Below are 12,095 nucleotides of genomic sequence, written 5' to 3'. Positions count from 1 at the left end.
CTAGAAACCCAGGAGGCCCCTGACTGGGTTCTGTTGCAACTGGTTGAGATCACTCACCTACAATAGAAATAGCAATAATTTTGATAAAAGAAAGAATGACTTTTTTTCACAATGTAATCAAACTTGGACAACAGCTAACCAGTCCTCCCCCAAATCAGAGATGCTTGCAGGAGGCTCACTCATTCATACAGATCAAAACTCAAAATATATACATAGAAGTCAGTTCAGCCAGGCTGTGGGCAGGAGTCTAAAAAAAGGGATGCTTTGAAATTTGAGTTTTGTGGTGTCATTAAGTTAATTAACCAGTGTTTATTGTTCTATATCCTGTTGGATGCTCACACTAGTTCAGGTTGGTGTAGAGACCAAAGGTTAGCTACCTTCCTTAATTACATCTCCATCATTTTAGCTTTGAGGTAGGGTCTCTTACTTGACCTGGAACTCATAGGTTGGGATAGCCAGTAAGCCCTCAGAATCTGCATGTCTGTGCTCTATGCCCCTAACCCAGTGCTGGGGTTATAAACGTGTTCCAGCATGCCTGGCTTATATAAGTGCCAAGGTTCTGATCTGAGACCCTTGAGTACCCATGCTTGGCTTTGTGATCTTGATAGAAGCTCGTATCATGTAGCAGTAAGGACAAGGGATTTGGGGGAGCAGTTTCTACTCTTAGAGGGATATTTCTTCTAGAAAACTGAAAACAACATTTTTTTTAAAGTTCTAATTTCAAAGAAGCTGCATGCCACCCAAGCTATAGCCATGGACCACCTTTCATCGCCCAACGCCAGGCTAACTTGTACTTTTGGGTGTTGTCCTGACTCTTGCCAGTTCCTTCATCTAGAGCAGAATGAGAGCCAGCTTTCCCTGTGCCTTTAGTAAACAGGTCATGCCAGCATGTTTGAAAAGCTTACAGAATCTGTCATTTCCTAAGGTCGCTAACATTGCATTATTTAGTTTCCAATGTGAAGATAGCCAAGAGCTATCCATTTTCCCAGACTGCACCTTACCAGGGTAGAGGAGCTGGGAGGAAACCATGCACATATTTTCACATGCAACCACATCAGGTTTGAACGCCAACAACTCTTAAGGCAGGAACATGTGCTTAAACAGAATTACATAAGGTCATGCTTAAAGAATGTAGGGAATGAAGACATCACATGCAGCCTCGAGCCATGTGATTACAGTTCTGATGCTGAGTGACAAGAGGCAAACCAATTTCTACTAGAAAATGACAAACTAAATAGTCCCGCACCCCCATGTGAGACCTTCTAAATGGTATTGAGGGTTCTGTTATCATCTCCAAGGATGCCTGCAGTGTTCGGGTACTAACAAATCCAAATAAATGCACACAATGCTGTACCTGAAGAAGTAAGTTACTTTTTTTTTTTAATTAGACCTTGGATACATGGTGGCAATCCTGATTCTTCTCCACTAAGGTGCTACAGATTTCTTGAAAATATTCTCTATACAGGCCTATATCTATTTATCCTTTCAGCCAAATGTATCAGCTGTGGTCCTGACCCATGTGAAGCCACAGTTGGAGAAAATGCTCCTCACACGCCCTCCCATCCAGGGAACTTAGAGTGCAGTGCCCACATTTGTCATTGGAACATTTTCATTACAATATTTATATTTAAAGCACAAGACAAACACAAGCAAAAACCCTTAATGATGTAGAAAAAGGACTTAAAGACATTCTTCTGCATATCTGCATTTACAAAATGTGCCCATGTCCCACCAGAATGTTGACATGACAGTTGCCGTCTGAAAGCACAGGACCCTCCTGTCCAGCTGTCTCCTAGGGCAGGCAGAAAAGTCATATACAGCATTCCCTAACCATTTTTTGCCAGGATCTTGAACTGAACCTTTGTTTTTTAAATTAGTATATCTATGACCATTCTGAGCTAGCTCAACTATGACTCTCCTGCAGCTACCATCTAAGTAGGTCTAGGTATGTGGGGAACAAATTTCCAACACAATGGTGCTGTCCATTAGAACAAAGTTAAATAAACAAAACTGGTCAATGCCAAATACATCCATGAATTTTCAGTTTCAAGTTGCACCTTCTTACTGAGTGTCTTATAGAATAGAAGTAATAACTATTGAATATGTTTTCCTATGATTTATAAATACTTAAGTTATTTCTAGAAAATACGTTGATCCAAGGACAGTGGCTTATATATTTTAATGACTATGAATGTACCGTTATCAATGTAGAATTTTAGGCAATATTGTATTGTGTGATGTAGAGAAAAGGGGAAAATTACACAGAAAGAAGAAAAAGATTTTTTTTTAATCTCCCATGCTTTTATTTGCCTCTGACCTGCAGGTTGCTTTCTTATTTGTTCAGTGACCCCTTCAAGTGTGTACTGTCTCTTCCTTCTTCTGTTGTCCTATTCCAGGGCCATAGAATGTCTCACATAGTGGGTTCTTTAAAAATGCGTTTCAATTTTCTTTTAATGAAGTGTCCAACAATCCAGAGTTTGCCAGATCATGCATCCACAGATCCAGAAGCACGCCATAGCTTTGCCTCTGAGCACCTTCTAGTGATTATTAGTTAAACTCGTTAAGTTGCTTCTCAGATGTCTGAGAGCGACCAGAGGTCCTCACTTTTAGGTATGAGAAACCCAAACATGGTCTAAGCTGCCTGTCCATCACTGACTATGCTGCTGGAAACTTGGAGCCCTGCTTGATTTACTAAATGAACAAACACTTATTTGTGCTGGGCACTGTCCCTGGGATCAGGGTTAGTGTAGAGATAGACAAGGCAGGTTCAAATCTGTGACTATCATCTTACATAACAATGGGATGAGAGTGACTTGATGCCTTGGTTCAGATTCTGAAATTTGCTACAGAGTGATCATGTTGGGGCCCCAGAGGGATGCACGGGGTAATGGGTCATCAAGTCACTTGGATTAACACTAAGGAGATAAGGCAAGCAACACAGGTTATTTTCTGCACGGAGGCTGACAAAAATAGATGGGGTTGATGTGAGGATAAATTAAGCAACTGTGAAACTCAGTCTCAATTGATCACGTTGTAAACACTTAATCAAAGGTAGTTGTCCTGCTGGTACAGATACCGGATTGTTTGCAAACAATTTTCTATCTTTCTGGGAAGGAAGATTGCTCGGTGGTTGAAGTGTTGGCCATGCAAGCATGAGATCAAGAGTTCCAATTCTGAAAACCCATGTTAATGCCAGGTGGATGTCCTGGTCCCTTTGTAATTCCAGTACTCAGGAGGCAGAGACAGAGCAAGCTGCCTAATCTAGCTAGTCCGGCTAGCCACATGGGTGAGCTCTCACTTTGAATGAGAAACACTGCCTGAGTGAATGAGTTGGAAAGACTCAAAGAAAATGACCACGTGGGTCCTGCACACACACACACACACACACACACACACACACACAGAGAGAGAGAGAGAGAGAGAGAGAGAGAGAGGCTCGAATGCACATGTACATACATGCCACATAGACATAAGAAATAAAACGTTTTTTTTGATTAACTTTCAAGATGCTAACACAAAACTTAGTCCAGAGCAGCCTGTGTGACTAGAAAGCCCCTTTGTCTGTACAGAAATTTCAGGTGCTCTTTGTGAAATGGCACCTCTGTCATTCCAGATGTCACCTATGTCTCTGCTCTTTTCCTTCCTGCTCTAGAATGGTGTGTCAATCTCTACCATGAGGATTTCTACAACGAGAGAGAGAGAGAGAGAGAGAGAGAGAGAGAGAGAGAGAGAGAGAGTCAGAGTCCTTTGGAAAGTGATTCTCAACTGGTGGGTCAAGACTTCTTTGGGATTCACATAGCAGATATCCTGAATATCAGATATCTATGTTAAGATTCATAACTAGCAAAATGGCCATGATGAAGTAGCAATGCAATAATATTATGTTTACAGGGGTCACTACAACATGAAGAACTGTATTAAAGGGTCACAGCATTAGGGAGGTTGGCAACCACTGCTTTAGAGTCTTACAGCTTCTCCTTATTTCAGGAAGATGCCCCCCCCCCCCCATTTCCAAGCTTCATTACCTTTGCAGTAGGGCTAAGGACGATGATATGTAGCAAAGACGCCTTTGCTGGTACTAATTCTGCAAATGCAACATTGAGACAGGAACCGTTCACCTGTGAGATGGAATGCTGAGTGTTGCTATAGCCAAAACAAGACCTCATACTAACGGGGTTCTATGTCTTCTAATCAGGACGGGAGTCATTTCGAAACCGCAGCAAATAACAACTCACTGTGGTTTTCTTGACTTTGCTCGAGTTGTAGAAGTCTTTTCCTTTCTTCCTTTGAATGCTGCAGATGCTAAGCTCCCACTCTGGCAGTGGGAGCTGCATCACATGGACCAGACTTCATTGTTCTGAAGTGACAGGTGCTTTTTGTACTTCTTGTAGGAATGCAGGAGAACAGAGTTCATGTCAAATATGCTGATGATTGTTAAAATTAATATTCCTTTAAAAATGTCTTTCATCTTTGTGATGATGAATTTCATATTTTGAACCCTTTAAGCCAGGAAAAAAGACATAGGTTTTTATAGCAAATCTTTGCTCCAAGACAAAGTATCCAATATAAGCAATAGAAAAAAAGTTTTTGTCCTGGCCTCTACCTAAACAAGATTATTTTAAATAATATCTGGATCCTAACTTAGACCTATGAATTAAGCAGGATTGTCACTTCTGGTCACCATCATTTCTTCCCATCCCTAAGGTGATTGAGGCTTAATATGGGACAATGGTTCTCAACCAGGGGGTCACAACCTGTTTGGCAACCCCCTATCATCAAAAATATTTACATTATGATTCATGACAGTAGCAAAATTACACTTATGAAGTAGAAACAAAAAAAATTTATGGTTGGGGTCACCACAACATGAGGAACTATATTAAAGGGTCAAAGAGCTAGGAAAATTGAAACCCGGCCGGGCGGTGGTGGTGCATGCCTTTAATCCCAGCACTTGGGAGGCAGAGACAGGTGGATTTCTGAGTTCGAGGCCAGCCTGGTCTACAGAGTGAGTTCCAGGACAGTCAGGACTACACAGAGAAACCTTGTCTTAAAAAAACAAAAAAAACAAAAACAAAAAAAAAACAAAAAAAAAAAAAAAAAAGAAAAGAAAAAAGAAAAGGAAAATTGAAACCTATCAGTGTAGATCACGACAGTACCATGACACTGGCACAGAAAACTCAAGATGTAAGTAAGATCCAACCTGAAGACATAACTGTTTTAAAAAATATGTTTTGGAAAGGTTATGTAATAGCATTAAATATAGTTTTAGGAAACTTATTTTATGATTACATAGAGTGCCACAGAAGCCTGAGGTCCTAGCATTTTATTTTAAGATTAGGTTGGTACTCATTTCTAGATGGTGCATGTGGCCTGCCAATATGGATTCTGATTAATGTTTACTTTTTTAAAATGAGCATGCCTTCCTGAAAACCCTGAGCCTACCTTATCTGGATATCAGGTAGACATATGATTTCTTGCACATTGGGACTCAAGAGATGGCTTATTGCTTAAGAGTGTTTGTTATGTAAACATGATGACCTGAGTTTAAAGTCCCAGAACCCACTTAAAAACTTGTATGTGGTCCAGGTTCACCCCTGTAATCTCAGTGGTATGAGAGACAGAGGGAGGAATATTGCTGGGGGTTGCTGGCTCCTAGTCTAGCTCCAAGTTCAGTGAGAGAGAGCTCCAAATTACAGTGTGGTGAAGGGTCCTGTGTAAGCCTCTGGATTTGATGTCTGCTAGATGTGCTTTTCAGGGCTTTGTTACTCTGAATTATGTAATCTTTTCAAGTTTACACTTGCTTGGAAGCCAATAGACCAATGTGTCCATGGATAAACCGTGCTTATACTCTTCATTGACCAATGTTAGAAATACTGGGTAATGGAGGTGAGATGGCTCAGCTTGTAAAGGTGCTTGCTGCCAAGTCTGGTAACCTCAGTCTGATTCCCAGAACCAACATGGTTGAAGGAGAGTGCAGATTCTCTAAGGCTGTCCTCTAACATCAACACCAAAGCCATTGTCTTTACTTTAGCAAATACAGGTTAAAAAAAAACAACAAAAAAAAAAACAACAACAAAAAAAAAAAAGGAACAAATAAACAAATTGGAGTAACCAGTATGGAAGTTGAGGCCATTTGAAAACCTAGACAATGGTCTGTCAGTCAAACTGAGCTCAGGCTCAATGCTGTCAGAGTTCCAGTTCCTTTCAATAAATTGTGTCTAATAACCCCCTTTAACTGATATTAAATCAAAAGAAATATATAAAACACTGGGTCAGAGGTGTAAGAAACCGGCCAATCAATTGTTTTGCCCCACCCAGTTCTAACTGTCATTCCTGACAGTCAAATGTTTTCCCTGTTTGGGGGAGAAGGGAATTGCAGAGCTGGCTTTTTTTTTTTTTTTTTTTTTTTTTCCAGAAGTAGTGCTCGTTCCCCAGGGTGGGCAAGAGCACACTCTAACTCGATCTCTATTGTGATAAAAGACTAGGCAACAAAACACCATGACCAAGAAGCAAGTTGAGGAGGAAAGGGTTTAGTTAGCCGACAAAATCCACATTGCTGTTCAGCACTAGAGAAAGTCAAGACAGGAGTTCTGCAGGGCAGGAACCTGGAGGCAGGAGCTGATTGCAAAGACCATGGATGGGTGCTGCTCATTGGCTTGCTCTATCATATGGCTTGCATCCTTAATAGAACCCAGGACTACCAGCCCAGGGGTGGTACTACACACTGTAGGCTGGGCCCTCCCTCATTGATCACTAGTTGAGAAAATGCCCTACAGCTGGATCTTAGAGAGGCATTTCCTCAACTGAGGCTCTTTCCTCTCTGATGACTCTAGCTTGTGTCAAGTTGACACACAAAACCAGCCAGTACAGAGTCTATTATCAGTAAAAGTTAGGGGAGATGCTCAAGGCAGGAACCTGGAGGGAGGAGCAGAAGCAGAGTCACGGTAGAACTTGGCTTGCTGGCTTTTCTCAGTGCAAAATGGGCTTGTTCTGTTTGCTTTCTTGTGCAATTCCGGACCACTTGCCTGGGGTGGCATTGCCTATAGTGGGCTGGGTCAATTATTAATCAAGAAAATGTCCCCACAAACTTGCCTACAGACCCATTTGATGAAGTCAATTTCACAATTGACATCCCCCTTTCCCAGATGACTCTAGCTTGTGTCAAATTAACAACAGCAGCAGCAGCAACAAACTGACCAGCATGGCACACACAACCCACCCCCATACACTGATGCTGGCAGATTCTGTGACTCTCATATACCCCTAATCAATCTCTCTCATCAGTATCCATAGTGCACTGAGAAATCACAAAGCCTTACCACATTATGATGGCTAAAGTAATGGGGCTGATGTAATTTACAAGTCAAGTCCTAGTCAGTGCAGGTTACATCACAGAACTGTTTTGTACGGGTTTGTCATCGAGACACCTGAGGAAACTTTAAAAGTCAACATGCCAGCTTTCTTTCTTGCGCTCGCATATTCTGCCTTTGATCTTTTGGGATGTATAACAACCTGCTTATTGTGTACCCGTATCATATTCAGAAAATAACAGAATAAAACTTCCAAGGGAAGTTGCATTGTTTGAACTGAATGTCATGTCTCATAGATTATCTTCGGACATAGTGGAAGCTTAGAGAAAGCTTGTTTTATGTGAAAGGTAAACTTTCCTTACTTGACTTTTCTCCCCTGGATGTTTTTGCTGCCAAAAAAACCTCCCCTGTTTTTGAAACATTCATTTGACCAATGGGATCCATTTTAGTTCCCAAAGCTTTACCACCCACTTCTTTACCCATTAGGTGCATACAGATACCTATGAATACCGACCTATACATATGATGTCATCGTATGCAAACAAAAACTTAATTAAAAACTAGGTTTGTGTAAAAAATAATATAAAATAAATTCTTGCAGAAAGGATATTTGTAGACTATTTCAGCTTCCTAGAATTTGTGAACATTTATTTTCTTAGATGTAGAGGTGCCTCCTAAGTTTACTTTCCAGAATGTTTTATTGTCAGTTTTTCTCATTTACATGTAAACAATTACCTAAAAATATTTGTGTATTTTGCCTCACAAAAAAAAAAAAAAAAACCAAACAAACAAACAAACAAGCAAGTTCAACTAAAGGGTCAAGTTCCTGGTCTAGTGCCTTTTACACATATGTTAAAACTTAAACCTTTCTTTGGGAAGTAACATTTATGAAACAACTTTTCCCCTTTTGTTCAACCTTAAGAAGGTTCTAGACTTGCTGACGTTACTCCTGTTTGCAGAGCTTGTGCCTTGCCATTGTTACCCTTGGTTTTTTCAAGGGCTTTCATTCCAAAATTTAGCCTTCTTTGAACTTAATCTGAGATGCTAAAAAACCCTTTAGGAATTTTAGCCAATTAAGTCTTTGGCGACTGAATCATATTTTAGCTTGTCTGTGTTTCTACCTTACACAGGAAACCAACAAATCACTACTGTCTCTTCAAAATACAAGTAATTTTTATTTGCAGACCTGGGACCTACTGCCAAAGGGAACCCTTGGGAGAAACCATTCAGTTGTCCCAATGAGCGACAGCTGACTGTGTTTGTTATCTTACTCATGGGAGAAACTATTCAGTTTTCCCCAGTGAGTGTCATCTCACTGTGTTGTCTTGCCATAAAACTCTTACACAAATTTAGCATCGGTGTGTTAACTTCTCACATATTGTGAAGGAGTGACTAATGAAGTGAGCATCTTGACTTGCAGACAGATTCCACCTTTAATCTCCCATTTAGACAGAAAAAGGAAGAGCCTACTGGAATCTGAATCAAATGCTACATGGCTCCACAACGATTAGGGTATTTAAGACATAGATACATGCAATAGGACACGTGCAAGTTCTTCGTAGGAACTAAAGGCAGAATGCACATAAGCTTTGAGCTATATTACTCTTTTCTCCACATCTGTGTCTCCTCTTTACAATTCTAATTACTAGCATTTTTATTCTAAAGCAAGGTCAAGGCATAGAAAGCGGTATTAAGATCGTATGGAATGGTCATTGTTTTATTTGATGTTTTCTCTATAAAATAGCTGAGAGCATTGCATCCTTTTTCTGTAGATTCATCACCCTGATAGGTTCTCCTAAGACATCCTTCCAAATTCATGATTGAAGTAATATTTCTGGGGCTCTGAGATGACTCAGCTGATAAAGGTTCCCATGGCAATCCTGACGACCTCAGAGTTCAGTCCCCAGGTCACACACGGTGGAAGGAAAGAACACCAAAGCTGCCTTCCAATTGCCACTCTAGTGCTGTGGCACATGCAAGTCCATATACAGACATGCACATAAAAGTTATAGAATGTAAAATAATAATAATGTATATAAAAGAACCCCAGCAACTTGGCTTTTGTGTGTTACATAGACTACATATATTATATAATATGAGTTTCTCCCTTTCTGTCTTTTTATTACATAAATTAAAATTCGATGACCAAATTTATTAACAGAATATTGCCAAGAAAAATATACTCATTAAATATAATTTGGTTCTCGATAAAAAAATGAGAGAACTTGGACCCGATCCACATGAAATGGCAGTGCAGGAACAGGGTTCGTTTGGCGAGCAGAAAGCTGGAGTAGGGCGGGTTCCTGGCATTGCTTCCTCAGCAAAGAGAACAATTTTAATCAGTTATAAAAATATTTGCCATCCATATGCTCCTCTCTGCTCACTCCCATATGCCCACATTCCCTTTTATCTTGGGAAAGATGATGACTTCATGATTCAGCCGTGTAAGAATAATACCTCACTGACTACAGAGTTCAGTTCTATTTCAAAACATGTCCTGGTAATTACGCACACACAGAGATCCAGGCTGTTAGCACTTGGATAGTTACGTGAACATGAGTTTGTTCTGTTTTCTGGGGTATATGAATATATATATATATATATATATATATATATATATATATATATATATACATATATATATATATATGTATATATATATATATATATATATATATATATATATATATATACATATATATATATATATGTATATATATATATATATATATATATATATATATATTCTTATATCCTCCTACTAAAGCCAGGCTATGTATCTGAGGCTTCTATTTGAAACTCCATTGTCATTTGCCTTCTAGATTAAATGCTCCTGCACAAGTGTGCGGGCAAGAAAATGAGACAAAGGAATGTAAAAATTCACAATAATTTCATTCACCTTGGGAAAAAGAAAACAGCATGAAAAGGCACTTAGTAACTTTATCTAACTGGAGAGCTTATTCTAGCCGTGCAGGCTAGATTGATCCTTACTTATTTTTTTTGTTGTTGTTGTTGTTTTATTTAATTAAAATTAGACATCTACCATGGTATCCATGGTACAAGGAGCCAGAATAGAAAAAACAAAAATGACTGTCAATTCATGATCCCTTTTGTGTGTGAGATGTGTGCTTGTCTATCTCAATAGCGATGTGGTTTCTAAAAAAAGGTGTACATTTTAAAACCATGGAAAATGAATAAATCAGAAATTATTGATAGGATTCATGGTTGTATTTTCAACAGTTGTTTTCCACTGCACACCAAATGGCTTTGTAACCCAATATGCTATTAACAGAGCCACTGCCAAAACTGAGAGGAATCAGCCATGCTCATCTAGCCTAGTAGAGAGGGGATGGCAAGGAGAAAAGGTTTCCAGCCTTTGGAGCAGTAATTACATGTAGCTAGTGTTTTCCTGGGCAATAGGACCCAAGAGGTGTGTCTGCTGCTATCAGTGGCTGTACCCCCCAACCCCAGGGAGGCTGAGAGTTTGGGTTTGCTTTTGGCAAATGCTATCAGGATCCCGACTCTGTTTGCATCCAAGCTGTCTGTGTGGCTGCTCCTGTAGGAGTTTTGAGAAAAAGAAAGCGTACATTAGAGCGTGGATTGTTTGCAAGGGGCTCGGAGTGTGCCAATCTGTTGCTTGCTGCGACAGCGATTCTTTGCTGTCACACGGAATGCTCAGCTGGCAGAGTTGTCCCAGCGGGGAAGGAAGGAGGGATGTGGAAAGATTGTTCACCGTGAAGCGGGGCTATTAGGGATGCTTTGCACACTGTCTGCAAAGTGAAAGGTGTTCTTTCAGCTTTGCCAAGTGTGAAAGTTTTCTGCTGTCTTCTCTCTCTTTCAAACTTTATAGACAGGGCCTCATTAAATCCAAACCTGTACACATGCTGTATGAAGGTATCTCTCACAAAAGACCCATAGACGTAGATTTAAAGCATAGCCCATCCACCTATAATTTGAACAAAGGCTTTGATTTAGAAATAAAAGAGACAAACCTTTGGCATGTAGGTGACTTTGATTCTTATTGAAACAAACACACAAACTTGTGTGTGTGTGTGTTTTTAATACAAAGTGCGAGATTTCACTAAAAAAGGTTAAAACTGAAGTGAGTAATCTTCGGTGCATAATTCAGTTGTTAATTTTAGCTCCTTGCGTGGGTGCCTCTGACTTGAACAGCCGGCTGTAGCCTTCATTGGAGAAGAAGCCGGCAGCTTGGGACAGGTGGAGCTGGAGCAAGCTGGGAGCGAGATTTGCTGGAAGCTGGTCATTAGTGTTAGAAACCTAGTCTTACTTACTGTGTGCGTCTCTGGATGGCCACGACTGTTGCCAGGATGATTTACTGTTCTTCTTTTTTCAGGTTGTCGACCATGTGTCAAGCTGTGTAAGGAAACTGCCTGGAAATGGACATTTTGGACTGCTAATGGGGACATGGGACGGCAGTTACCTCTGATCACTTGCGTGGATTCTCCCGGAGCAGAACGACAGAAACCGCCAGTTACTTGTCCAGATCTACAGCTGGAATTGTGTGCTGAAGGTAAAGCATTTGGGGGGCTGCATCTCATCTGTATCTTACCGACACTCTTTCATGGCCATACCTGTCTGCAGAGACCAACCCTCAGAGTCAGGACCTGTCTGTCTGGAGTATAGGAGCTCATTTTTCTTACTGTTTAATCGTTTGTTTTTGGTGTTTGTTTGTTTGTTTGTTTGTTTGTTTTAACTAAAGCACTCTGAAAACTGAGTTAGGGCAACAGAAGTTCTTTGTCTCCTTACCCTAACCCCTGCTGAGAG

At 40.3% G+C, this 12,095-nt stretch overlaps 1 protein-coding gene across 28 annotated transcripts in view; it reads left to right on the top strand.

The window, feature by feature from the left end:
• Arpp21 (cAMP regulated phosphoprotein 21) overlaps positions 1–12,095 on the top strand; it is a 165,609-nt gene that overhangs the window by 35,381 nt on the left and 118,133 nt on the right. For 14 of the 28 annotated variants that reach the window (XR_013105706.1, XR_013105705.1, XR_013105704.1 and 11 more), the window contains exons 1-2: positions 11,478–11,579; positions 11,665–11,841. The gene's annotated coding sequence lies outside the window, so the exon portion shown is untranslated. Of the gene's footprint in view, positions 1–11,477; positions 11,580–11,664; positions 11,842–12,095 lie in introns of those variants that run through there. The other 14 variants (XM_076917868.1, XM_076917855.1, XM_076917873.1 and 11 more) reach the window with 3 other exon arrangements.

Source organism: Arvicanthis niloticus, chromosome 21, assembly GCF_011762505.2.
Source record: "Arvicanthis niloticus isolate mArvNil1 chromosome 21, mArvNil1.pat.X, whole genome shotgun sequence".
In the NCBI taxonomy this organism is placed as follows: Eukaryota; Metazoa; Chordata; class Mammalia; order Rodentia; family Muridae; genus Arvicanthis; species Arvicanthis niloticus.
The sequence above is the reverse complement of the archived record's forward strand: the minus strand, read 5'-3'. Positions and strand labels throughout refer to the sequence as shown.